Consider the following 6,000-nt stretch of genomic DNA (forward strand, 5'->3'; position numbering starts at 1 on the left):
AGCTTGACTTTCCTGAGCTGGCTTAGACTGAGGACCAAAGAACAGAGGAAGTGGGTGTGCAGCCCCTCTGAACCTCTGCAAAGAATCTCAGCACTTTACTCCAAGGTGTCCTGATCCAGTATTACTTCTTCATGGGCAGCAACTTCCAAGATGAAATCAGTCTCAAACTCCACCCAAGCCAAGTATAATCTGCACCCATGAAGTCCCTTTTAAACCTCACCCAGAAAAGGTCCCAAGCAAACTCCAGTAGATTCTAATAGAACCTATAGCAGGGGATTTACATATATTGTTTGTTGTTTCTTTGTGAAAATATGCCAGCGTCTTACAGGGAAGGGGAACACAGAGGCTGTTGACATTACTGGTTCAGGAGCCAAGATTATTCAATTAATATTCTCTAATCCCATAAGAAAGCAAAAGCATTACATTGCCGAACCAGGGCAAGTTTAACTTCCCGATGGGGGTTTCTGAGTTTTACACACGCACCATCTCCCAGCACTTCCACAGCAATAATATAACACGAGTCCAGAATCCATTGTCCACAACCCTGAATTCAACAGGCTTTTTCATACTCGTTGGGATGCAGACTCTGATCTAACTGGCATGAGGCTTTTTGTAGTCTTCATGGGTCCCACTCAGCGTGAATATACATATGGCTCACTGCAGAAACAGTGTTTGATTGCAAACACGAGCCCCACCTGGAGGGAGATTGTACTATGTTTCTAAAATCCAGAAAACATTGCATTCAGAAATGCATCGGGGTTTTCAGATAAAGCCGTGTAGTGTGGGTCTATAGGGATTTCTTCTCCCCTTTCATCAGTTAGCTCATTTATATGCAAAAAAGTAGAACAACTCTCTAAGCAGGAAATCCTAAGCAGGTGGGAGACTCCAGAAAACTACTTACTTGTTATCAGTATCCGAAGAAGAAACCAGTGGAAAGCAGAGCGGCCTGGGCCCCTCTTTTCTTTGACTCCCTTCCTTCCAGTCCACCTCACAGGCATGAAGTACGGTTGCAGGGGAGGAGGCTGCGGTGCCTGCACCGTCATGGTGTCAAGACACAACCCCGAGACCAAGAAGATCCAGTATCCTTTGTGTTGGCCCCAGCACTTCTGGAAAGAGTGCAGGGCCTCCACTTCCTGTCCATATGTCCCCTCTCCTCTCTCCAGGTGTCCACTGCGCTCACACGGCCTCCAGGCCTGCTCTCCTGCAACGTCCCAAGCTCCAGATCTTTCCCATGGACTTTCTTCCCATCAGAGTATATCTGTGCTGTGTGCCAGTCTCTCAGGGCCATGCTCTCTATTGCTGTACAGCTACTTCCTTTGCTTTTGAGCAGGAGATCTCAGAGTGGGAGCCAGGCAACAATGCCTTTAACACAAAGAGGTGATACATTGTCCTGGCAGAAGAGTTAGGTCAACATACACTAGAAGAGTTATTCCCCTGGAAGGGCTGAGTGAGACCTCAAACCATGCTACATGACTGAGCATTTTAGGTCACCTTGACCTAAAATGTAAATTTGCTCACTAATTGAATGTGGTGGGGGAGTTGTCTAGCATGATTCCCAAGTTTTTCTGTTAGGTCCCTGGGTGATGCTGTTCACAGATTAGGAAGAGGAGAAGCAGAGGAGGGAAAAGGAGTGAGTTTAGCTTTGGACGCATTGCATTGCAGTAATTATGGGACACCTGAGAGGGACTGTCCACAGGTATCTATGTCGACAGGTCTGTTATTCAGAGGAGAGGTCTCACCCGGAGCTATAGTTTATTCGACTTTATCAACATAAATACTAAAAATGATAATAAAAATAGCTAACATTTATTGAACGTGAGGCACTGTTCAAAGTAGTTTACATATGTTATCATATTCAGTCCCCAAAACAACACTGAGATAGGCTTGAGTATCACTCATACTGAAAAAAGCAGAAACGGAGGCAAGAGGGTTAAATAACTTGTCAATGTCATGAGGGCCAGTTAGTGGTGAAGGCAAGTTTTCAGCCCTGGTTGTCTGGAATGTAGCAGGAACCAGAGAAGAGCTTCTAAGTGCACGACACTGTAGAACAACAGACAGGGAAATGGGCAAAGAAAGACACCCTCACAAAGGAGACCAAGAGGAGCAACTAGACGAGAAAGTTCCAAGATGGTAGAAGTGCAACAGTATGAAACGCCAGGGAGTGGCCCAGAGCCATTAGATTGCTCCCAGAGCATTGTCAGCAGGGACGTGGGGCTAGAAGGCGAGGTACAGATGGTGAGGTACAGACAGGAGTGACTGGAGGGCCAGGAAGTCTTGGACAGCTTTTGAAGAAACTTGACTAAGAAGGGGAGAAAGATGGGCTATTAGGTGAAGAGAGACAATGATTTGGGGATATTTTTTAGCACAACAAACACTTGAACTTTACTTTCAAATTCAAGGGTATTTAGGGAAATGAGACCGTAGAAAGGAAGAGCTTAAGAAGGCAATTGATAATGGAGCGAGTCCATGGGGAGACAAGAATAGATGGGAAGCAAGGTTTGTTTTTTTTTTTTGCGGTACGCGGGCCTCTCACTGTGTGGCCTCTCCCGTTGCGGAGCACAGGCTCCGGACGCGCAGGCTCAGCTGCCATAGCTCACGGGCCCAGCCGCTCCGCGGCATGTGGGATCCTCCCGGACCGGGGCACGAACCCACGTCCCCTGCATCGGTAGGCGGACTCTCAACCACTGCGCCACCAGCAGAAATTAACACACCATTGTAAAGCAATTATACTCCAATAAAGATGTAAATAAATAAATAAATAAATATAATAATAATTTTTTAAAATTTTTAAATAATAAAAAATAAAACGTTAAAAAAAAGAAAGAATAGATGGGATCCAGAGCACAGGGGAGGAGGTGGGGGGATTCCTCACCCTCCCGGCCTGGAATGGGGATGAGGCTGACTGCAGCTATAGATGAGTAGGGATGGGCTGGGTGGTGATGGGAACTCTTGCCTCTATTTCCTGGAGGAGGCATAAGGGTAAGACAGGAGAGCAATGAACACTGGAAAATTTGAGAGGAAAAAGGAGAGCGAGATAACATTAAGAGGAAGTAAGCTTAATGGGGGAGGGGGACTGGAGGACACAAAAAACAAAACTGCACAGTGAACCCAGGGTCCACTTTTGCTCTGTACACCAAGCACTCTTCCAAGAGACTAAATTGGACTGATGAAGCCTGGACCCTATTCCCAACCAGTGAGATGAGAATCTAGTGCTAACACATCTGCCGTGTCATCAATACAGACTCTAGCGTGGGAGAGATGGTCAAGACAAGGGCATAAACTCATGGCTTCCAAACTTGGCCATACATCTGAATCAGCTGAGGAGTTTTGAAAAGTGATGGAGTGATTGCATCCCAGAGATTCTGGTTTAATTAGGCTGGCGTGCAATCAGAGTATTTGTATTTTTAAAAACTTCACACAGTTGAGAATCACTGGGGTAAATTACCCCATGGTGGTTTACATAAGTCAGTATATCATCTTATGATGAGTAAAAAGGTTTCTTTCTCTGAAATGAGAAAAATAAATGGAGAGTGAGTGTCTCTTGGAGGTCCTACGCAAAACTCATTTTTCTTTTTTTCCATTTCTCTCTACCATTCTACTCCAGCCATAATGTAAGTCCTTTTTTTTTTTTTTTTTGCGGTACACGAACCTCTCACTGTTGTGGCCTCTCCCGTTGCGGAGCACAGGCTCCAGATGCGCAGGCTCAGTGGCCATGGCTCACGGGCCCAGCCGCTCCGCGGCATACAGGATCTTCCCGGACCGGGGCACGAACCCGTGTCCCCTGCATCGGCAAGCGGACTCTCAACCACTGCGCCACCAGGGAAGCCCTATTATTATTTTTTAAGATTTTTATTTTTTATTTTTTGGCTGCGATGGGTCTTTGTTGCTATACGCGGGCTTTCTCTAGCTGTGGTGAGTGGGGGCTACTCTTCATTGCGGTGCGTGGGCTTCTCAGTGCAGTGGCTTCTCTTGTTGCGGAGCACGGGCTGTAAGCACAAGGGCTTCAATAGTTGCGGCACACAGGCTCAGTAGTTGTGGCACACAGGCTTAGTTGCTCCACGCCATGTCGGATCTTCCCGGACCAAGGCTCGAACCCGTGTCCCCTGCATTGTTAGGCAGATTCTTATCCACTGCACCACCAGGGAAGTCCTTCCACTTCCATTTTTAAGTGTGTATTTACCTAATAACAAAAACTATTAGTTTTTCAATATTTATATTATATCCAATCACTAAATCGAGTTTTCTTCTCTTCCAATGTTTATATCAACTTATACAAGTTATCTCATTTTTCTGTTATTTTACTATATCTGTTATAACCTCCAAGGCAGTGTTATCCAATTATGGTAAGAAAGGGCATCCCTAGCTAATCCTTGATTTTAATTGAATTTTTTTATTTTTGCCTATAAGGATAATATTAATCATTGTTTTTTGTAAATACACTTATTCACTAGTTTCTTCCTGTTCTCTTTGAGTTAGAGTATTTCTTAGGAATGTCTGCTGAACTTTATCAAGTAACTTAACAGCATTTAACAATTTGATTAATTTTGATCCTTTATTTTCTTGATGTAACAAACTAAGTTAAATTTTAAAATGTGATAAATTTCTGATATTGAACTGCACGTGTGTCCCAGAAACAAGCCTTACTTCGCATATTATCCCTTAGTGCATTGCTGGATCCTATTTACTAATATTTTATTTAGAATTTTTGTGTCTACATTCATAAGCAGAACTATTCTACAATTTTTTGTACTGTCTGAGTTGGGTTTCGTTGTTAACATTTTGCTAGGTTTATAAGATGAATTGGGGATAATTTCTATTGTATACGACCTGGGAGAGTTTAAGTAACATTGGCGTTATCTTAATAATTATGTAAAATTCATCTGTAAATACATTTGTTCCTGGTGCTTTGTTCAGTGATAGAGCTTTAATCTTTGCCATTCTCTTCCATAATAAGTTGTCTTGTTGTTTACACTTGCCTGTTATGTCTTTGACCCATCTACGTTTCATCCTTTCTTTTTCACTTTAAACATGTTTCTTAGTATATGTATATATATTTTGGGGGGCGAGGGGGGTATTTTTCTAATCCAATCTGCTAGTCATTATTTTTAGGTAGCAATAGTTATTTCATTTCTATATAATTATCTAAAATGTTTAATTTTTCTATTTATTTATACATATATAACAAATAATATAATGTCACATATTTATATAATTCAGGCTTCCTCTCCTCTTCACATTTCTCAATGGGGTTGTTTTCTGTTTGATCCTTCTCAGGTGGTAAGGTGGTTGTTACCCTGGCAGGAATACTTAGCTCCACCCACAGGGTATCTATTGCCCTTCTCTCCTCTCAGAAACCAAACCTGCAGCTGCTAGTCTCCCACCCTCTATCGTCCACGTGGCAGCGAGAAGTTTGACACCAGGCTGAATTTTTTTCCTTCATAGAAAACTTGATCTTTCAACCTAGTACCTTGTAAGAAATTCTTTGTATCCTTGGAGTAGGAAAATGGTGTCAGGAGATGTCAGATGGGTGTCTTTCTCTTCAATCCAGCCTGGAACTTGAGAAGAATTTCCAATCTCTAGACTCAGATCTCTCTTCAGCTCACAGAGTGTGTCTTCCTTGGTGTTCCCTGGCTTGTAGACACATCTCCCCAGTCTTCCTCCATCGATTGAATTGTTTGTTAGTTGGTTGGTTGGTTTTTCTCTTGAGAAAGTCTTGGGGGCAGGGGTTGTCTTAGTCCATTGGGTACTATAACAAAATACTACCAGGTGGCTTACAAACAACAAGCATTTATTTCTTATAGTTCTAGAGGCGAGAAGTCCAAGGTCAAGGCACCAGAGAGTTGGTGTCCAGTGAGCACCTGCTGCCTGGTTCATAGACTGCTGTCTTCTAACTGTGCCCTCACTTGGTAGAAGGAGCAAGGGAGCTCTCTGGGGTCCCTTTTATAAGGGCACTATATGAGGGCTCTGCCCTCATGACCTCATCACCTCCAAAAGCCCCAC

This window comes from Stenella coeruleoalba (assembly GCF_951394435.1).
Source record: "Stenella coeruleoalba genome assembly, chromosome: 6".
Taxonomy (NCBI): domain Eukaryota; kingdom Metazoa; phylum Chordata; class Mammalia; order Artiodactyla; family Delphinidae; genus Stenella; species Stenella coeruleoalba.